This window comes from Rhinoraja longicauda, chromosome 13 (genome assembly GCF_053455715.1).
Source record: "Rhinoraja longicauda isolate Sanriku21f chromosome 13, sRhiLon1.1, whole genome shotgun sequence".
NCBI classification, from domain to species: domain Eukaryota; kingdom Metazoa; phylum Chordata; class Chondrichthyes; order Rajiformes; family Arhynchobatidae; genus Rhinoraja; species Rhinoraja longicauda.
The window spans coordinates 20,684,673-20,708,404 of record NC_135965.1 but is presented as its reverse complement, the minus strand read 5'-3'; positions in this window follow the sequence as shown (position 1 = coordinate 20,708,404).

Below are 23,732 nucleotides of genomic sequence, written 5' to 3'. Positions count from 1 at the left end.
CTTGGGAGTGCTGGTGCAGGATTTCCAAAAGGTCAATTTGCAAGTTGAATCGGTGAGTAAGTTATGCAAATGCATTGCTAGCATTTCTTTCAAGGGGACTAGAGTGTAAAGGCAAGGGTGTAATGCTGAGGCTTTGCAAGGCATTTGGAGTATTGTGAGCAGTTTGGACCCCCATATCTGAGGAAGAGAGAGGAGGGGGAGTTGGAGGCAACCGTGGCTGACAAGGGAAGTTGGGGATGGAATAAAACTAAAAGAGAAGATGCATAACACAGCAAAGAGTAGCCGGAAGCCAGAGGATTGGGAAACTTTCATAGGACAACAGAAGGTGACAAAACGGGCAATACGGGCTGAAAAGATGAAGTACGAGGGGAGGCTGGCCAAATATAAAGAAGGACAGTAAAAGCTTCTTTAGATATATTAAGAGAAAAAGAGTAGCAAATGTGGGTCCCTTGAAGGCAAACATGGGTGAAATTATTATGGGTAACAAGGAAATGGCAGAAGAGTTGAACAGGTACTTCGGATCTGTCTTCACTAAGGAAGACACAAACGATCTCCCAGATATACTGGAAGACAGAGGATCTAGGGGGGTAGACGAACTGAAAGAAATTTTCATTAGGCGAGAAATAGTATTGGGTAGACTAATGGGACCGAAGGATGATAAATCCCCTGGGCCTGATGGTCTGCATCCCAAGGTCCTCAGGGAGGTGGCTCTAGAAATAATGGACGCATGGTGATCATTTTCCAATGTTCAATAGATTCAGGATCAGTTCCTGTGGATTGGAGGATAGCTAATGTTATCCCACTTTTCAAGAAAGGAGCGAGAGAGAAAACGGGGAATTACAGACCAGTTAGCCTGACTTCGGTGGTGGGAAAAATGCTGGAGTCAATTATTAAAGAGATAATAAAGGTGCATTTGGATAGCAGTAAAAGGATAAGTCCAAGTCAGCATGGATTTATGAAAAGGAAATCATGCTTGACTAATCTTCTGGAATTTTTTGAGGATGCGACAAGTAAAATAGATGAAGGGGAGCCAGTGAATGAAGTGTATCTAGACTTTCAGAAAGCCTTTGATAAGGTCCTGCACGGGAGATTGGTGAGTAAAATTGGTATGGGGGTAGGGTGTGGACATGGATAGAAAATTGGTTGGCAGACAGGAAGCAAAGAGTAGGAGTAAACGGGTCATTTTCAGAATGGCAGGCAGTGGCGAGTGGAGTGCCGCAAGGCTCGGTGTTGGGGCCACAATTGTTTACCATATATAAATGATTTGGAAGAGGGAATTAGAAGCAACACTAGCAAGTTTGTGGATGACACGAAGCTGGGTGGCAGTGTAAACTGTGAAGAGGATGTTAGGAGGTTGCAGGGTGACCTGGACAGGTTGAGTGAGTGGGCAGATATGTGGCAGATGCAGTATAATATAGATAAATGTGAGGTTATCCACTTTGGCGGCAAAAACAAGGAGGCAGGTTATTATCTCAATGGAATTAGGTTAGGTAAGGAGGAGGTGCAGCGAGACCTGGGTGTCCTTGTACACCAGTCACTGAAAGTTTGTATGCCGGTACAGCAGGCAGTGAAGAAAGCTAATGGAATGTTGACCTTCATAACAAGAGGATTTCAGTATAGGAATAAAGAGGTGTCTTCTGCAATTGTATAAGGCCACATCTGGAGTATTGTGTACAGTTTTGGTCTCCTAATTTGAGGAAGGACATCCTTGTAATTGAGGCAGTGCAGCGTAGGTTCACGAGATTGATCCCTGGGATGGCGGGACTGTCGTATGAGGAAAGAGTGAAAAGACTAGGCATGTATTTACTGGAGTTTAGAAGGATGAGAGGGGATCTTATAGAAACATAAAATTATAAAAGGACTGGACAAGCTAGATGCAGGAAAAATGTTCCCAATGTTGGGCGAGTCCAGAACCAGGGGCCACAGTCTTAGAATAAAGGGGATGCCATTTAAAACTGAGGTGAGTAAAAACTTTTTCACCCTGAGAGTTGTGAATTTGTGGAATTCTCTGCGACAGAGGGCAGTGGAAGCCAAATCACTGGATGGATTTAAGAGAGAGTTAGATAGAGCTCTAGGGGCTAGTGGAATCGAGGGATATGGGGAGAAGGCAGGCACGGGTTATTGATTGGGGACGATCAGCCATGATCACAATGAATGGCAGTGCTGGCTCGAAGGGCCGAATGTCCTCCTCCTGCACCTATTTTCTATGTTTCTTTGTTTCTATCTAAGGATGTGCAGGCATTGAAGAGGGCGCAGAGGACATTTACAAAAATGATCTCGAGGATGAATGGGTTAATGTATCATGAGCAATTGACGGCACTGGGGCTGTACACACTGTAGTCTAGAAGGATGAGGGGGGACCTTATTGAAACTTCCCGAATAGTGAAAGGCCTGGATAGAGTGGATGTGGAGAGGATGTTTCCAGTCATGGGAGAGTCTAGGACCAGAGTCCATAGCCTCAGAATAAAATGGCACATCATTAGAAAGGGGATGGGGAGGAATTTCTTTAGTCTGAGGGTGGTGAATCTGTGGGATTCATTCCCACAGATGGCACCATTGGGTATTTTTAAGGCAGAGATTGACAGATTCTTGATTAGTACGGTATCAGTAGTTGTGGGGAGAAGGCAGGAGAATGGGGTTAAGAGGGAAAGATAGGTCAGCCATGATTGAATGGCAGAGTAGACTTGATGGGCCAAATGGTCTACTTCTGCCCCTCTGACATGAACATGACCTATGGATGTCCAACAATGAATACTCTGGACACTGACCAGTTTAGTTTAGATACAGCATGGAAACAGGCCCTTTGACCCATCGAGTCCACGCCGAGCATCAATCACCCATTTGCACTAGTTCCATGTTATTCCCATTTCCTACACACGAGGGGCAATTTTACAAAGGGCCAATTAGCCTTCAAACCCTACATGTTCTTTGAGATGTGGGAGGAAACCGGAACACTCTGAGAAACCCCACAGAGGCACACAGAACATGCCAGCTTCACACAGATAGCACCCGTAGTCAGGATTGAACCCGTGTCACTGACGTTGTGAGGCAGTGGCTGTATCAGCTGTGCCATTTTAAAATTTTTATTTATTGATTATTTTTTAAATTTTATAACCAAAAATAATTTATTCAATTATTTACGATAGTAGCACAATACGAAATAATTCAAAACAAAACCCACCACCATAACACAAGTCAAACACATATTCTTCAATACCAAATATACTATTAAACAACTATTTCCCCGTCCTTTTAAGAATGCATTCCACCCCCCCCCCCCCCTCCGGGCGCACTGCGGTTTCTAGAAATCCCCCGGGGCCCCTTGGACAGCGCGTAGTCCCTCTATAACCACCCGGGTGCAGACATAACTCCGAAAAAGGGGCAGGCAGCTGGCTCGGACCGATCCTCTTCTGCCTGGAGCCGTGACTCACGGATGGCCAGCTTGGCCAGGCCTGGAGCAACCCAACTAGGACATCTTCAGCCCTGCCCTCTCTCCTATGCACAGGATTATCCTGGGGGAACTGTAGATTCTTCCACAGATGGTGTTTGATGTACTTAATGGGTGTAGACAGTGGTGTGCTCTCTCTCCTCCGTGGAGTAATCCAGCATGGAAACAGGCCCTTCGGCCCAACTTGCCCATGATGGCTCAGGGGCCTCCTCAGTTGGAACCTTTCCTATCCATGACCCTCTCCGCTCCCTGCTAATTTAGGGTTTCCTTCTGCATCTCTGAGATTCTCCATACCTCCCCCATTACTCCTCCTCCACTTGGGGCGCACTTTGAACCAGAGGTTCGCAGGAGTCAGTGGGGATTTGTTTTTAAAGAGGCTTCCAGCACCTTCTTGAACCTGTAGAAAGGAACTGCAGATGCTGGTTTATACCGAAGATAGACACAAAGTGCTGTAGTAACTCAGCGGGTCAGGCAGCATCTCTGGAGGGAAAGGATGATGTTTCACCTTGTCCTACGCCATGGCCTACGTGCTCTACAGTTGCTAAACGTTTTAACTCCCCTTCCCATTCCCGCACCTTTCTGTCATGGGCCTCCTCCACTGTCAGAGTGAGGCCACACGCAAATTGGAGGAACAGCACATCCTATTTCGTTTGGGCAGCTTACAACCCAACGGTATGAGTCGTGATTTCTCTCATTTTGTAATCTCTGCATTCCGTCTCTCCCCCCACCCCCACCCCCCCACCCAGGTAATCTTATTAGCTCCACTGAACTCATCCCTGTATCCCCTCATTTTCACCTCTTCCCCAGCCAACAATGGGCCATTACGGGCTCCACCCTTCCTTGGTCATCTGTTGCCGGCCCTGCTTTGTTCTGGCCTTTTCCTACCTCTAGTTCCCTCCCCTCTACTTTCAGGCTGAAGAAGGTTCTCAGGAACCTGCTGCCAGGGATGGTGGTGGAGGCTGATGTAATAGTAGTGTTTAACAGGCATTTAGACAACACATCAACATACAGTGGATAGAAGGTATGGACCGTCTGTAAGCAAATGGCAAATGGGATTAGATTACTTTGGCATCATGTTCGGCACTGACGTTATGGGCTAAAGGTCCTGTTCTGTACTGTTTTTATTTAGAGATACAGTATGAAAACAGGGACTAAGACTGCACCCACCAGCGATCACCCCGTGCACTAATTCTATTCCACACACTAGGGACAACTTACAGAAGCCAATTAACCTACAAACCTGCACATCCTTGGAATGTGGGAGGAAACCAGAACACCAGGAGAAAACCCACGTGGTCACAGAGAGAATGTACTAACTCCCTGCAGACTTGATGGAATCCGTGTCTCTGGAGCTGTAAGGTAGCAACTCTACCGCTGTGCTACTGTGCCGCCCCTAAAGACTGGACAGTCTGGGTTTGTTTTGGTTGGAGTGAAGGGGGACAAGGAGGGACCTGATTAAGACATGTAAAATGATGAGGGGCATAGATAGCGGCGCATAGGTTAAGGGAGATATTTAAAACTGGAGGGCATAAGTTAAGTTTAAGGTAATGAGAATGACCTTTGGAGGGGGTTTGAGAAATAGTTTGAAACCTGAGGGATGTTGAAATCAGGAATATTCTGTTTTAACATAGAATATAGAATTGGTACATTACAGGAGCAAACCCTCCAGCCCACAATTACTTTTCCTGTTAATTTTGATTGTAAGGAATGCTCTCCTGGAAAATAGGAGTGTGGGATTGGAATTGGAAATTGCTCTGGGATTCGAGAGTTCTACGTAATTCTTTGGAAGTCGAAGTCAACAACAGCTGGAGTCTGTAACATGCCTCCTGAGAGTTGCCGGCAAAAATCCCCACTCTCATCCCTACGGAATCCCTGGAATTTTACAAAGATTCCTGCATACTGGAAGATTGCAGTTGCTGGTTGGAGATGTGGACGACTTCTGCCAAAACGTACAAACTCCGTCCGCCCTCCAAGTTTGCAACGAGTCGTGAGTAAATAGGCTCTAAGTCCAACAGAGAAGCAACAATCACAGGGACATCTGCAGAGGGAGATACAAGGAAGAGTGAAAAGATCAATGCTGGGTAAACCTTTCACAATCCCAGCATGTTCCAACACTGGCGCAGAGATGGAGTTGCTGCCCTAGAATGTCAGAGACCCGGTTTAGTTTAGTTTTGTTTAGAAATACAGCGTGGAAACAGGCCCTTCAGCCCACCGAGTCAACACCGACCAACGATACCATACATTAGTTCTATCCAACTCACTTGGGGCAATTTATGGTCGCAAAGTAACCTACATGCCTGCACATCTTTGGGATGTGCCAGGAAACTGGAACACTTGGAGGAAACCCACGCAGTCACAGGGAGAACGTACAAAAACCATACAGACAGCACCCATAGTGAGGATCGAACCCGGGTCTCTGACGCTGTAAGGGAGCAACTCTACCACTATGGCATTAGGCATGTTGGTGTCGAGTTCGAGTTTGCAAACAAATAAGATAGTACTCTGCGTTCCTCATCTCCACATTGGTATAACAGATTCAGCTGCAGCCTTATACCTCCCAGGTCCCAAATTCAATCCTGACCTATCATGCTATCTGTGTCGAGGCAACTTCTTATCCAATTGTAGAAGTAAGGAACTAAAGATGCTGGTTTACACAAAAGGACACAAAGTGCAAGAGTAACTCAGAGGGTCAGGATAGTGTTAGTGTACAGGGATTGCTGGTCGGCGTGGACTCGGTGGGCCGAAGGGTTGCTTCTGTGCTGTATCTCTAAACTAAAATAAAGACCTGAAACGTCATCTATCCATGTTATCATATCATATCATATCATATATATACAGCCGGAAACAGGCCTTTTCGGCCCTCCAAGTCCGTGCCGCCCAGTGATCCCCGTACATTAACACTATCCTACGGGACAATTATTTTTTTTTTTAAACATTTACCCAGCCAATTAACCTACATACCTGTACGTCTTTGGAGTGTGGGAGGAAACCGAAGATCTCGGAGAAAACCCACGCAGGTCACGGGGAGAACGTACAAACTCCTTACAGTGCAGCACCCGTAGTCAGGATCGAACCTGAGTCTCCGGCGCTGCATTCGCTGTAAAGCAGCAACTCTACCGCTGCGCTACCGTGCCGCCAGAGATACTGCCTGACTGCTGAGTTACTCCAGCACTTTGTGACCTTTTCCCGGTGATTGGCTGCTCTGGTTTTCTGAGTTATGGGCATGCAAGAGAACAGATAGCAAGGAAGTAGATGGAAGAATGGCATTGCTCTGAGGGGCAACATAGACTTGATGGGCTGAATGGTCTTGTTCCATGTTGCAGGGAGATAATCAGGCGTTAATTGTGTACAGGAGGCAGATTGGCTTATTGACCCTGTGTTAACAGGGAGAACGTGCAAACTCCACAATTAGTGCTCTGTGTGTGGAGTTTGCATGTTGTCTCAGTGGGTTTCCACTGGGTGTTCCGGTCTCCTCCCACATCCCCAAAACGTACGGGTTTGTAGGTTAATTGGCTTCTGTAAATTACCCCTAGTGTGTAGGAGAGTGGATGAGAAAGTGGGATAACATGGAACTAGTGTGAACGGGTGACCACTGGTCGGCACGGACTCGGTGAGCCGAAGGGCCTGTTTCCATGCTGTACCTTTCAATCAATTAATTCAATCACATTGTCATTTTGTAGAAGCTTCCTGCATTCTAATTGGCTGTCACTTCTCCTACTTGACAACGGCAACTACATTTCATTGGCAGGGAGTCATTCTGTGCTCTCCAAAGATGCCAATAGACTGCAGGTATTTCTCTTGCTCCAGTAATCTTCCCAGCATTTACTGAAATGAACCATAGAATCATACAGCACCAACCCATCGGCCCAACGTTGCTCATACCAAGCAAGGTGCTCCATCTACACTAGTCCCACTTGCCTGCATTTGGTCAATCTCTCTCTTAACTTTTCCTATCCATGTTCCTGTCCAAATGTCTTTCAAGTGTTGTACCTGCCTCAACTACACCCTCTCACAGTTCTTCTGGAATACTTTCAGGTTCCATTTAAATCTTTTCCCCTCTCGCCCTAAAATCATGCCCTCTGGTTTAGTTTAGTTTATTGTCACATGTACTGAGCTACAGTAAAAGGTTTTTTGTTGCGTGCTATCCAGACAGCAGAAAGACTGCACATGATCATAATCAAGTGGTCAACAGTGTACAGATTCAGGATTAAAGGAAGTGTAAGAAAATAACTACAGATGCTGGTACAAATCAAAGGTATTTATTTCGCAAAATGCTGAAGTAACTCAGCAGGTCAGGCAGCATCTCAGGAGAGAAGGAATGGGTGACGTTTCGGGTCCAGGATTAAAGGAATATCGTTTAGTGCAAAATAAACTCCAGTAAAGTTTGGTTAAAGATAGTCCGTGGGTCTCCAATGAGGTAGATGGGAGGTCAGGACCGCTCTCCAGTTGGTGATAACAGCTGGGAAGAAACTGTCCCTGAATCTGGAGGTGTGCATTTTCACACTTCTGTACCTTACTTTAAACTTATGTTAAGTGAGGCCAATTCCATTGTATTTGTTTGAAATGTTTGGCATTTGGCAGCAGTTACATGTTTGTTTTTCATCTGGCAAAAAAAAATGCAAACACCAGTTAATTGCTCAATAGGCAGAATCAACCAAGGTGCCATCTTGTGGTCTGGAGATGAATTGCAACCTCCACAGTGAGAGCAAGATTAGATCATTTTGGAGACACGAGCATCCTCTCTCTTCATCTCAACCACTCCCCAAGGGATCGGGTTCAATATTCCTCATAGTTGTGGGAAAAGAGGCTACCTCTGAATTCTTTAGACTTTAGAGATAAAGTGCAGAAACGGGCTCTTTGGCCCACTGCGTCCATGCCAACCAGCGATCACTCTGTGCACAAACACTATCCTACACACCGGGGACAATTTACAATTTTACCGAAGCCAATTAACCTAAAAACCTGCATGTCTTTGGAGTGTGGGAGGAAACCGGAGCACTCGGGAAAAACCCCACGTGATCACAGGGAGAACGTACAGACTCCGTACAGGCAGCACCCATAGTCAGGATCGAACCCGGGTCACTGGCGCTGTGTAGCAGCGATTCTACCGCTGTCCCCACCGTGCTGCCCTAATTCCCCAATGGATTTCTTGGTGACTCTCTTATGTTCAATCGTGACCTCGGGTGCTGTCTGTGTGTAGTTTGCACGTTCTCCCTGTGACCGTGTGGGTTTCCTCTGGGTGCTCCTGCTTCCCCCCCACATCCCAAAGAGGTGCAGGTTTGTAGGTTAATTGGCCCACTGTAAATTGTGTCGGGAGTGGATGAGAAAGTGGGATAACATAGAATTAATGTGAACGGGTGATCGCTGGACAGCATGGACTTTGTGGGCCGACAGGCCTGTGTCCGTGCTGTATCTCTATACTAAATTGCTAAGTGTGGGAGCTCACTGCATATATTGGATATTGGACCTCCCAGAGGGCCTGTTTCATCACTGCATCTTTCTATAAGTCAATCAGAGGGCGGCATGGTGGCACAGCAGTAGAGTTCTTGCCTCATAGCGCCAGAGATCCTGGTTTTAACCTGAATATGGGTGCTGTCTGTAAGGAGTTTGTACGTTCTCCCAGTGACATGTGTGGGTTTTCTCCTGGACCTCAGGTTTCCGCCCACACTCCAAAGGCGTATAGGTTTGTAGGCTAATTGGCTTGGTAAAATTGTAAATTGTCCCTAGTGTGTAGGATAGTGTTAGTGTGCGGGGATTGTGCTGGGGAAGTGTGTCGAAGGGCCTCTTTCTGTGCTATATCTCTAAACTAATCTGCCAGTCAATCTGTCAATCAATGAATGAACCAATCAATTAATCAATAAATCAATCAGTCAGTCAATCCTTTGTTATTGGAGGCAGCCTGAATTTCCACAGTGTCCTGAGGAAGTAGAGGTGGCGGTGGTGTGACTTATTGACTGTTGCTCCAATGCACCTCTTCAGCATAACCTTTCCAATCTTCAATTAAATAGTTAAATGCTTAATGCTACATTGATTTGTTGATAAGTGCTCTTAGCCTAAATGCAGGGCTCTTTCAGAAGCAAGAACCCCAAACTATCTTGGTTGCACTAATGATTTTGGGCTTTCTGCACTAATATCGAGGTATTTCCTGAACTACTATCTACCTCATTGGGGACCCTCGGTCTATCTTTGATCGGACTCTACTGACTTTATCTTAGAGTTAAAGTCTAAGATAAAGACTTTTATCTGGAGTCTAAAGACTCCAGATAAACATTCTGGAGTAACGTTACTCCCTTATCATGCATCTGTACACATGAATGGCTCGATTGTAATCACGTATTGTCTTTCCGCTGACTGTTTAGCACACAGTAAAAGGTTTTCACTGTACCTTGCTCCACGTGACAATAAACTAAACCAAACATAATTTATTGATTTTGGTTTTGTTTATTATGTTGTCTATGAGTACTGTGTTTACAGGCTTGTTGTGTTTCTGCTAATAATGTTATTGTTCCATTGTCAACACATATGAGTTTATTTTATTTTAGTTTATTATCACGTGTACCGAGGTACAGTGAAAAGCTTTAATGTAATTCCATCCAGTCAGCGGAAATACTATACGTGATTACAATAAAGCCTTCCACAGTGTACAAAAACAGGACAAAAGGAAGTTTAATGCAAGTTAAAGTCCGATTAAAGATTGTGTGAGGGTCTCTAATGAGGTAGGTCAGGACTGCTCTCTAGTTGGTGCGAGGATGGTTCAGTTGCACGATAACAGTTGGGAAGAAATTGTCCCTGAATCTGGAGACATGTATTTCACACTTCTGTATCTCTTGCCTGAGGGGAGAAGAGAGGAAGGGTGAGATTCCTCCTTGATTATGCTGGCCTTGCTGAGGTAGCGTGGTGTAGATGGAGTCAACGAAAGTGAGGTTAGGTTGTGTGTTGGTCTGGGCTACATCCACAATTATACAACACATGACAATTAAACTCTAAGTAATTAAAAACATCTGGAATAACTCAGTGGGTCAGGCAGCATCTCCGGAGAAAAGGAATAGGTGACGTTTCAGGTTGAGGCCTTTCTTTTTTAGACTGAAGAAGGGTCTCGACCTGAAACGTCACCTATTCCTTTTCACCAGAGATGCTGCCTGACCTGTTGAGTTGCTCCATATTTTTGTGTCTATCTTTGGTTTAAGCTAGCATCTGCAGTGCCTTCCTACATAATTAAACACTGTTGACTCTTGGAGCCGTTTTTTTAATCACCTCTCCAAATATGGAAGGTTTTGATGCCAATTTTATTACCTTCCCGACACTTCAGGGAAACTTAACTTTGATCCAGGTGGGGGGGTGTCACATTTAAGATTAACACAAAACCATTTGTCAGGAGCTCATTACTTGACAATGCCACAATTCAAAGTGGAAAAGTTGCTTAATCAAGAGCATATGTGAATAGGAGGAGCTTGAAGTTGATTCTGTACCGTACAGGGAGCCAGTGGAGAGAGGCCAGAATCGGCGTGATGTGGTCCCTTTTTCGGGTACCCGTCAGGAGTCTCGCTGCGGCGTTTTGGACCAATAAACTAAATTAAACTAATCTCTTCTGCCTGCATATGTGATCCACATGGTGTTGCTGCTCCCCCCCCCCCTTCCCTTTCTCCCCCACAGTGGGTACAATCAGCTGTTGGTGAAGCATCTTGACCCAAAACTTCACCTATCCATGTTCTCCAGAGATGCTGCACTGAGTTATTCCAGATGTTTTTGATTATGTGTTGTAGGCCATTTAGAACAGAGATGAGGAAAAACTTTTTTAGTCAGAGAGTTGTGAATCTGTGGAATTCTCTGCCTCAGAAGGCAGTGGAGGCCAATTCTCTGAATACATTCAAGAGAGAGCTAGATAGAGCTCTTAAGGATAGCGGAGTCAGGGGGTATGGGGAGAAAGCAGGAACGGGGTACTGATTGAGAATGATCAGCCATGATCACATTGAATGGCGGTGCTGACTCGAAGGGCCGAATGGCCTACTCCTGCACCTATTGTGTATTGTATTGTATTGACCCGCTGAGTTACTCCAGCACTTGGTGTCTCACTGTTGAAGGAGGAATGCAAGGAGTTTGACAACTGCAATCTCAATGTCCACCCTGCCAAGGGTCTTTATTAATCAGTGCAAGTTCCCAACTGCTATATGAGTGCTCCTGGTACAGACATACAGTATGAACAAAATAACGAATATCCATTGATTAGTACCTCAACAGTGAGTACTGTAGTTCCTGACAAGCTACAGGGAGAGGTTGGACAGACGTGGATCGTTTTCTCTGGAATGCCAGAGGTTGCGGAGAGAGCTGATAGAAGTATATAAGAGCTACTCTCTCTTGAATACATCCAGTGATTTGGCCTCCACTGAATTCCCTGCCACAGAAGGCAGTGGAGGCCAATTCGCTGGATGTTTTCAAGAGAGAGTTAGATATAGCTCTTAGGGCTAATGGGATCAAGGGATATGGGGAGAAAGCAGGAACAGGGTACTGATTCTGGATGATCAGCCATGATCATATTGAATGGCTGTGCTGGCTCCTGAATGGCCTTCTCCTATACCTACTTTCTATGTTTCTAAGATCATGAGAGGCATAGATAGAGGAGACGGTCAGAACATTTTCCAGGAGAAATGAATGAATGAATCGGCATTGGGAAAGTGGTGGTAAACCAACCCCTTGAGCGTCTGGTGAAGCCACAGCCACAGTGTTAGCAAAGAACATGGAACAGTATCATATCATATCATATCATATATATACAGCACAGGAACAGGCCCTTCAGCCTACGATGCATATGCCAGACAAAATACTAGTCAAGTCAAGTCAATTTTATTTGTATAGCACATTTAAAAACAACCCACGTTGACCAAAGTGTTGTACATCTGTTTAGATACTAAGGAAAAAAATGAAACATACAGTAGCACACAAACATAACAGCACATACAAAACAGTTCACAGCGCCTCCTCAGTGGGCCTCAAACGCTAGGGAGTAGAAATAGGTTTTGAGCCTGGACTTAGAGTCGATGGAGGGGGCAGTTCTGATGGGGAGAGGGATGCTGTTCCACAGTCTAGGAGCTGCAACCGCAAAAGCGCGGTCACCCCTGAGCTTAAGCCTAGACCGCGGGATAGTGAGTAGCCCCAAGTCGGCCGACCTGAGGGACCTGGCGTTAGAGAGGTGGGTTGGAAGATTTTTGATGTAGGGGGGGGAATGTCCATTTAGGGCTTTATATGTGAATAGGAGGAGCTTGAAGTTGATTCTGTACCGTACAGGGAGCCAGTGGAGAGAGGCCAGAATCGGCGTGATGTGGTCCCTTTTTCGGGTACCCGTCAGGAGTCTCGCTGCGGCGTTTTGGACCAGTTTTGGACCAATAAACTAAATTAAACTAATCTCTTCTGCCTGCATATGTGATCCACATGGTGTTGCTGCTCCCCCCCCCCTTCCCTTTCTCCCCCACACCCCCCTCCCCCCCTCCCCTGTGCTCCACCTGGACTCTCACCTATTTCTCCCCTCCTTCACTCCACCTACATTACTTCCTCTAACTAGCAATTTAAAATTCTTCAATACTTTTGCCTGACGCCTTCGGTCTTTTCATCTCAGGCCTATTAATTTAGTTTCATTTAGTTTATTGTCACGTGTACCGAAGTACAATGAAAAGCTTTTATGCCGAAGGACCTGAGGGCGGCACGGTGGCGCAGCGGTAGAGTTGCTGCCTTACAGCGCGTGCAGCGCCGGAGACCCGGGTTCGATCCCGACCACGGGTGCTGTCTGTGCGGAGTTTGTACGTCCTCCTCGTGATCGCGTGGGTTTTCTCCGAGATCTTCAGTTTCCTCCCACACTCCAAAGACGTACAGGTATGTAGGTAAATTGGCTTGGTAAATGTAAAAAAAAATGCCCCTAGTATGTGTTGATAGTGTTAATGAGCGGGGATCACTGGTCGGCGTGGACTCGGTGGGCTGAAAGGCCTGTTTTTGCACTGTATCTCTAAACTAAACTAATATATACAATCGGTCCATCAGTCTGAAGAAGGGTCTCGACCCGAAACGTCACCCATTCCTTCTCTCCAGAGATGCTGCCTGACCCGCTGAGTTACTCCAGCATTTTGTGTCTACCTTCGATTTAAGCCACCACCTGCAGTTCTTTCCTACACATATACTAAACTAAACCTGTTTCCACGCTGTATATTTCAAACTAAAATATTTGTCCTCCTGGGTTGTTGACGTTGACAGTTTGGGAATTGTTGTTAAGAAAGCTTTGGGAAATACCCCGATGAGCATTTTGTGAATCTAGCTGTTAATCCACCCAGGACTTTAATGGGATGAATGAAAACATTTAAAAAAGATTACCATGAAATGAACTTGTGTTAATCAAAACAAATGTTGGAAGTTGATACCCACTTGAGTAATGAGAATGCAAAAGAAACAAAATCAATTTAGTTTTGTTTACCTTTACTTTAGAGATACAGCATGAAAACAGGCCCTTTGGTGCACCGAGCCCGTGCTGACTAGCAATCACCCCATACACTAACACTCTCCTGCACACTGGGGACAATTTACAATACACTTATTCTACAAACCTATACATCTTTAAGTAGAGGAAGAGGAGCACCTCAAGAAAACTCACAGGGAGACAGTACAAACTACATACAGACAGCAGCCGTAGTCGGGATCAAACACGGGTCTCTGGTGCTGTAAGGCAGCAACTCTACCACTGCGCCACTGTGCTGCCCACTTTAATTGACTGATATTTCAGTATAACAAAATTAGTCCATTGAATTATAATTCAGAAAACCTTGCTTCTCCCCAGAGCTGGAATTTGTAATAATGAACAGAAGAAAATGTGTGTTTTATATTTTTGGAGTGTCGAATGATTTGTGATATTACTTATTTCACAAAATGCTGGAGTAACTTGTGATATTACTTAGGTGCTTTGGATTTGAATTAAAGATGTTTTTAGATAGATACTTGGATATGCAGGGAAAGGAGGGGAATGGATTATGTGGCCTAGTACAGAACACTTTGAGAGGCACACATAGGGTGGAGTCAGAACCTTTTTCCCAGGGTGGAAATGACACACACTAGAGGGCGTAGCTCTGCGAGAGGAGGAAAGTTTAATGGAGATGAGAGGGGCACGTTTTATTATGCAGAGAGTGGTGGGGGACTGGAACGCACTGTGGTGGTGGAGGCAGCTACGATAGTGGTGTTTAAGAGGCTCTTGGATAGGCGCATGGAAGTGCAGGGAATAGAGGGATATGGATCCTGTACAGGCAGATGAGATCATTTAACTTGGCGGCATGTTGGGCACAAACATTGTGGGCCGAAGGGCCCACTCCTGTGCTGTTCTATGTTCTATGTGTAAGCAAATGAGGTTAGTTTATCTTGGCATCATGTTCGACACTAACATTGTGGCCTGTATCTATACTGTTCTATGCAAGAGTAGGCGGTGTGAACCATTCTGATTTAATTTAAAAAAACTGCTATCAAACCTCTTTTGACTGTTCCCCATGATCATGGATTAATAGAGACAAACAGCATGGAAACAAACCCTTTGCCCCAACTTGTTCATGCCACCAAGATGCCCCAACTACGCTTGTCCCGTTTGGCTCATATCCCTTTATCCATGTACCTGTCCAAATGTCTTTTAACTGTTGTTATACTACCTGCCTCAACTACCTCCTCTGGCAGTTCATACATCATAGGAGCAGAAATAGGCCATTCGGCCTATCTGGTCTACTCTGCCATTCAATTGTGGCTGATCTTAACCCTATTCTCCTGCCTTCTCCCCATAACCTTTACTAATCCAGAACCTGTCAATCTCCGCTTTAACAATGACGTGGCCCCCACAACCGTCTGTAGCAATGAATTCCACAGATTCATCACTCTCTGACCAAAGAAATACCTCCTCATCTCCTTTCCAGCAGCTCGTGCCATATCCCCACCACCCTCTGGTCATAGAAAGGTGCAGCACGGAAACAAGCCCTTCATCGGAATCAAGGGATACGGGGGAAAAGCAGGAATGGTGTACTGATTTTGGATGATCAGCCATGATCATTTTGAATGGTGGTATGCAAAAAATGGTGGAGTAACTCAGCGGGTTAGGCAGCATCTCAGGAGAGAACCCATTCCTTCTCTCCTGAGATGCTGCCTGACCCGCTGAGTTACTCCAGCATTTTGTTGATACCTTCGATTTGAACCAGCATCTGCAGTTATTTTCCTACACATATTGAATGGCGGTGCTGGCTCGAAGGGCCGAATGGCCGACTCCTATTGTCTATGTTTCTATCCCTAAGATTCCACACCAAGCAACAAATACTCATTTTCACTATGTTAATCTATTAATTTATTGAATTTTTGTTTATTATATATTTTCTCTGTGTATCTATGTGTGTTTACAGTCCTGTTATGCCGCTGCAAGTAAAAATGTTATCATTCCATTGTCAGTAAATATGACAATTAACGTCTTGACTCTATTGATCCAATTTTTCTCTCCATCACAAAAGGAGACAAAAGGGTTTCCAACTAAAAAATTGTCCCAACCTTAAATGTTGCCGATCTAGGTTCTCCGGAGACAATGTCTTATCCACTGAGTTACTCCAGCACTTTGTGATCTACCACAAGAGGTAAAAAAGGTGTCCGATTCAATCCTCTTATCTTCTTATCTGATGCCTTCTTGTCACCTTTTCATCTCTAGCCTTTGTCACTTACTCCACCCATCTGCCAATGAACCCCCTCCCCCCTCACCTGTAGAAAGAACGAACTGCAGATGCAGATTTATACCGGAGATAGACAAAAAGTGCTGGAGTAACGGCGGGTCAGCATCTCTGGTAGAAAGGATGGGTGACGTTTCGGGTCTGGACCTTTCTTCAGACTCCATCTTCAGTCTGAAGAAGGGTCCTAAACCGAAATATCACCCATTCTTTTTCACCAGAGAGTTACTCCAGCACTTTGTGTCCCCTTTACCTGTATCCAATTATAACGTGCCAGGCTTTGTTCCACCAACCTCTCTTATTTACCTTTATTCTTCCTTATAAGTATACCTTTCAGACTAATTACAGTTAGTCTGAAGAAGGGTCCCGACCTAAAACATCACCTGTCTATTCCCACCACAGGTGCTGCCTGACCCACTGAGTTCCTCCAGCACTTTGTTTTTTTTCTGACGGAACCATACTCTCCAGTAAAACACAGAGTCCTGGAGTAACTCAGCGGGTCAGGCAGCATCTCTGGAGAATGTGGATAGGCGATGTTTTGGGTCGGGACCTTATTTCAGACCCACATCAATAACATAGAAACATAGAAAATAGGTGCAGGAGTAAGCCATTTGGCCCTTCGAGCCAGCACTGCCATTCAATCTGATCACGGCTGATCATCCAAAATCAGCACCTCGTTCCTGCTTTCTCCCCATACCCCTTGATTCCGTAGATTGTCTTTCCACTGTAACGGGGCCAGAAAGATCAAGAAAGGGGAGAGAAAAGTGTCAGTGATAGTCCAAGTGGGAATTTGAGGGCTGGGTGTAAGTTAGTGGCAAAGTTAATAAAGTCAACAATAGAAAATAGGTGTAGGAGTAGGCCATTCGGCCCTTCGAGCCAGCACCGCCATTCAATATGATCAAGGCTGATCATTCACAATCAGTACCCCGTTCCTGCCCTCTCCCCATACCCCCCTGACTCCGCTATCATTAAGAGCTCTATCTAACTCTCTCTTGAAAGCATCCAGAGAATTGGCCTCCACTGCCTTCTGAGGCAGTGAATTCCACAGATTTACAACTCTGAGTGAAAAAGATTTTACTCATCTCCGTTCTAAATGGCCTCCCTCTTATTCTTAAACATTGGCCCCTGGCTCTGGACTCCCCCAACATCGGGAACATGTTTCCTGCCTCTAGCGTGTCCAATCCCTTAATAATCTTATATGTTTCAATAAGATCCCCTCTCATCCTTCTAAATTCCAGTGTATACAAGCCCAGTCGCTCCAGTCTTTCAACATACAACAGTCCCGCCATTCCGGGAATTAACCTAGTGAACCTACGCTGCACTCCCTCAATTCGCAAGAATGTCCTTCCTCAAATTTGGAGACCAAAACTGCACACAGTACACAAGTTCTGCACAGAGGCAGCCCTGATGCAGTCATCGATGTAGCAGAGATATAGCAGTTGATGGTTGAGGGATGGTGCTAGTATATGGTTAGATTCCAAAATGTAGCCTCCTGAGTTGCTGCCTGACCAGCTGAGCTACTCCAGTATTTTGTGTCTTTTTTTGCTAAAGCAGTATCTGCATTTCCTTGTGTCTGGAATTCCTTCAGTGTCCGGCTTGGAGGTGAGCAGTGCTCAGTATCACCTCTAGGTGGCAGAGTTGGCTTTGTCTGCCTTTCTCTCCACATCCCGACACCCTCCATTGTTTCCATATGAGGGCTCTGGGCCAGTACTCACAGGAGTTTAGAAGGATGAGGGGGGGGACCTCAAGAAACCTACCGAATAGTGAAAGGCCTGGTAAGAATGGATGTGCAGGGAATGTTTCCACTAGTGGGAGAGCCTAGGACCAGCCTCAGAATATAAGGCTGTACCTTTTACAAAGGAGACAAGGAGGAATTTCTTTAGCCAGAGGGTGGTGAATCTGTGGAATGTATTGCCTCAGACGGCTGTGGAAGTCAAGTCAATTGATATTTTTAAAGCAGAGATTGACAGTTTCTTGATCAGTAAGATTGTCAGGGTTAATGGGGAGAAGGCAGGAGAATGGGTTTAAGAGGGAAAGATAGATTAACCATGATTGAATGGCAGGGTAGACTTGATGGACCGAATGGCCTAATTCTTCTCCCATTACTTGGTGAATTTAGTTAATTAGTTTAGTTTATTGTCACATGTACCTAGGAACAATGAAAAGCTTTTGTTGCATGCTAACCAGCCAGCGGAAAGACAATACATGATGACAATGAAGCAGTCCACTGTGTACAAATACAGGACGAGGGGAATAACGTGAAGGTTCGTGATTAGTTAGGGTGTCAACGGATACGGGGAGATGGCAGGAATATGCAGTTGAGAGGGAAAGAAAGATCAGCCATGATTGAATGGTGGAATAGACTCAATGGGCTGAATGGCCTAATTCTGCTCCTAGAACATTATGAACTTATTCTGTGTCTACAGTTTGTGGGCTGGAATACACTCGCATCATTCCTATGGAAATGAAAACAGTCAGAACAATATGGAGGAAGTTATTATTATTGAGTTGTCAGATTCCAGCTTCCCTTCCAATTTCAGCCTCTCAAATTCAATGGGGCTGTTGAGAGATGGATATTTTCCATATTTACGCAGCACTATAAATTGAATGTTTATTTATAGTTTTGTTCTCTATTTTGCTCCTTTCCTCCCATTCTCTCCCTCAGTGTTATCTCCCTTAGACAGAAGGGTAGTCATTCTGATATAAGAACATTTCTTGTTAGACACAAGAAAGACACAAAGATCGACACAAAAATCTGGAGTAACCCAGCGGGTCAGGTAGCATCTCTAAAGAAAAGGAATAGGTGTCGTTTCAGGTCAAGACCCTTCTTCAGACTGAGAGGTAAGGGAGAGGAAACCTAGCGATAAGAGGAGGTACAAAAGAAAAAAGAATGAGAGGTATGGAAAGAACAAGTCAAGGTCAACAAGGATGATCAACGAAAGATGGAGCCTACAATGGTCCATTGTTGGCTGTGGAAGAGGTGATAATGAGGAGGTATGAACAGTGAGACTAGTAGGACAACTAGGATGGGGAGGGATGGAGAGAGTGGGAATGCAAGGGTTACTTAAAATTAGAGAAATCAATAATCATACCGCTGAGTTGTAAACCACCCAAGCGAAATATGAGGTGCTGTTCCTCCAATTTGCATGTGGCCTCACTCTGACAGTGGAGGAGGCCCAGGACAGAAAGGTCAGTATGGGAATGAGAAGGGGAGTCCACACCGAGAACAACGGATGCCGTAGATGAGGTGGGAGAAGGTGCAAGTTCCTTCCTACACATTTCTTGTTGACTTCCAGTCCCAGACCACGATTTGTAGGTGGCACAGTGGCGCAGCTGGTATAGTTCCTGCCTTACAGTGCCAAAGACCTGGGTTCAATCCTCCCCTCACTATGCAGTCAGTGCAGATTTTGCACCTTCTCCCTGTGACGGTGTGGATGTCCTTCGGTTTCATCCCACATCCTAAAGGTGTGTGTGTTTGTGGGTTAATTGGCCCTCTATAAATTTCCCCAAGTGTGTGGGGAGTGGATGAGAAAGTGGGATAACGTAGAACTGGTGTGAACGGGTGATCTATTATCAGCATGGACTTGGTGGGCCAAAGGGCCTGTTTCCATGTTGTGTCTCTAAACTAAACTAAACTAAACATAAAGCTTACGCTAATGGGAACCGCACTTCTACCAGAACAGACCTGTTATGAAACCTCCAAGAATTAAAAATAAATCTGTGTGACTAAGATTCCAGGCTGTCAAAGGCGCGAGGCTGATTTTCTCACCCTTCCCCTCTCACCTTCCTCCACTTTGTCGTCAGATCTTCCATGGTAACAACTTCAGGGAAATAAAAGCACTTGGTTTGATTTATAAGGTAGAAGCATTGGATTTTATCAATAAGATAGTCGGCATGTTGGGACGAAGGGCCTGTTTCCATGCTGTATGATTCTATGACACTTAGAGGGAATAATTCCATCATTTCTTGCATAAAAAATATCCAACACATCATTTTGAATCGTAGAATCTTATAATTGTTCAGCACAGAAACAGGTCATTTCAGGCCAACTTATCCATGTCGATTGTAGTGCAGATTCCGTTTGATCAATCGAAGGTATCACAAAATGCTGGAGTAACTCAGCGCATCTCCGGAGAGTTAGAATAGGTGATGTTTCGGGTCAGAACCCTTCTGAAAGACTGAAAGTCTTTAGAGGACGGACTCGATGGGCCGAAGGGCCTATTTCCGTGCTGTATCTCTGAGCTAAACTATACTCTACCAGCTGCGCCACCGTGCACCTTAAGATGGGTCCCGACCCGAAATGTCATCTGTTCATTTCCTTCCACAGATGCTGCCTGGCCCGCTGAGTTCCTCTAGCAGTTTGCCTTTCGCTGTCTGTTCACTCATGCCAGTTTGCCATTGTCCTTCCTGGTAGTAGATTTAGTGGTGTTTGGGAGGTGATGTTGGAGGGGCCTGGGTAAGTATTTTACACCCATTGCATTATAACCACAGAAATTCATTTGTTTGCAAGAATCTTTCACAAATAAAATTGCCAAAAAGCAGATAGTGCTGGAGTAACTCAGGGGGTCAGGCAGCATCTCTGGAGAACAGGAATAGGCGACATTTTGGGTCGGGACTCTTCTTCAGACTGATTGTAGGGTTGGAAAAGAAAGCTGGAAAAGGGGAGAGGCAGGGGTCCCAACCCAAAACATCGCCGGTTCATTCCCTCTACTGATGCTACCTGACCCATCGAGCGTGAGATGAGGAGAGAAGAAGGCATTAAATATGATAGGTGAGGGTGGGATCGATCGATAGATGGGTGGAGTAAGTAACAAAAGCTTGAGATGAAACAGAGACAAAATGGTGTCAGATAAGGAGAGTATAGGACATCCGCCAACCTAAATTGTTGTCAATTATCCTGCCCCACACTGTATCCACCTATCACTTGCAGACTTTGTCCTGTTCCCATGTCTCTTTTCCAACTTTCTCCCCACTACTCCACACACGGACTGAAGAAGGGACCCGATCCGCATCATCGTCTACCCATTCCATCCACCGATGCTGCCTGACCCGCTGCGTTCCTCCAGCACTTTGTATTTTGCTTAGGATTCCAGCATCTGCTGTTCCCTGTGACTCCAACTTAACAAAGAGTGAAGACTACTCCCATTCTGTGAGTTTCTTTCAGATTCCCATTCTGACCTTCTTCAAGAGAGAGTCGTCATGACTGTTTAATTGTCATACGTGGTGAAAGTGGAACAATGGAATTCTTACTTGCAGCAACTTAACAGGTGTGTAAACACAATAATAGCTATCACAATAAACAACATTTCAATTAATCAAAGAAAACAATATTATTGCTAAAATGTCTTTAGAGCAACCAGGACAGTTTGTAGTTCATAGTTTAATTTAATATAAAGCGTTGGAGTGATACAACATGGAAATAGGCTCTTCGGCCCCCTGAGTCCACGCCGACCATCAATCATCCTTTCACACTAGTTCCATGTGATCCCACTTTCTCAACCATTCCCGACACACTGGGAGCAATCTACAGGGGTCAAGTAACCTACAAACCTGCACGTTTATGGAATGTGGGAGGAAACCAGATCACCCAGAGGAAACTGACGCAGTCAACAGGGAAAACGTGAAAACTCCACACAGACAGCACCCGGGGTGAGGATCGAACCCGGGACTCTGGCGCTGTGAGGCAGCGGTTCTACCAGCTGCGTCACTGTGTCAGCGTTTGTAGAGTTCAAAGGACTGATAGTTGTTGGGAAGAAGCTGTTCTTGAATCTGGAGGTCACAGTTTTCAGACTCCTGTACCTTCTTTCCGATGGTAGGACTGAAACGAGAGTGTGGCCAGACTGGTGTGGGGCCTTGATGATGCTGGCTGCCTTTTTGAGTCAGCCCCTCCTGTACAGACTTGCGTAATGGTCACGTTCCGTGGACTCTTGCGTAAGACGGATTTTAAGTGTCGGAATTACTGTCTTTCTCCGTTAGGGCACTTTCTGTGGTGCACAGCCTTCTGGGTAAACACAGCCATTACCGGCTTGCATCCAATGTAAACTTGAGGGATCATAAAATATTGTAGAAATTACAAACCGCTGTGATTGCACTAGGGACCTAGTACAGAAATGTTTATGCAAGTGCGAGTTTACGTAAGTTGCCTATTGCATAAGTCAAGGAGTGTCACATGCTCAAGTCATAGGAGCAGAATTGGGCCATTCAGCCCATCAAGTCTACTCCACCATTCAATCATGGCTAATTTATTTTTTCCTCTCAACCCCATTCTCCTGCTGTCTCCCCGTAATCTTTGACACACTTACTAATCAAGAACCGGTCGATCTCTGCTTTAAAAATACCCAATGACTTGGCCTCCACATCCGTCTGCGGCAATGAATTCCACAGATTCACCACCCTCTGACCAAAGAAATGCCTCTTCATCTTTCTAAAGGTGCGTCCTTTTATTCTGAGGATATGCCCTGTGATTCTAGACTCTCCCACTAGTGGAAACGTCCTCTCCACGTCCACTCTATCCAGGCCTTTCAATGAAGTCCTCCCCTCATCCTTTTAAACTCCAGTCCAGAGCTGTCAAACGCCCATCTTACATTAGCCCAATCATCCCCGGGATTATTCACGTAAACCTCCTCTGGACCCTCTCCAACGCCAGCACACCCCTCCTCTGGTATGGGTCCCAAAATGGCTCGTAATACTCCAAATGCAGTCTGACCAGGGCCTCAGCATTACATTCCTGTTTTTTAAAATATTCTAAACCTCTCAAAATAATTGCTCAGTGTCTCTAGGTCCCTTTGAATCCTTCTTCAACAAAGCCACACCGTGATCGAGAAAAGTGACACTCTTCTCTTAAAGCACATTGGGATGCCGTCTGACGAGGCTCCCTGGGTGTCACTCCGTGGCTGAGGGAATGCCCTGCACGGCACTCTCTGGTAACGTGAGATGTGACAGACTGAATCCAGCCGGCCGTGATCTATGATTTTCTGACCCGAGGGCAAGGTTTCGAGCGGCTTGTAGACTCTCAGTCAGACTGCAGCTGCCGATCTTCCACAGCCGCAGAGTCGGAGAGAGACGCGAAGTAGAAACACCCCCCCCACCGGCACGCTGAGAATACTGCCGCCATCAGCCGCACATGTTCACACCGGTCCCATCCCAACTCACTTGTTTACTCCACATTCCTATCCATTACTAATCTCGCTGGTACCCCATCATCACACTCCCTTAAAACACACCTACCTGCCCACATTCTCCTTTAAAACACACACCTACCTATCCCCACACTCTCCCTTAAAACACACACCTACCTACCCACACTCTCCCTTAAACCACACACCTACCTACCCACACTCCATTAAAACACACACCTACCTACCCACACTCCCTTAAACCACACACCTACCTACCCACACTCTCCATTAAAACACACACCTACCTACCCACACTCCATTAAAACACACACCTACCTACCCACACTCTCCATTAAAACACACACCTACCTACCCACACTCTCCCTTAAACCACACACCTACCTACCCACATTCCATTAAAACACACACCTACCTGCACCCACACTCTTC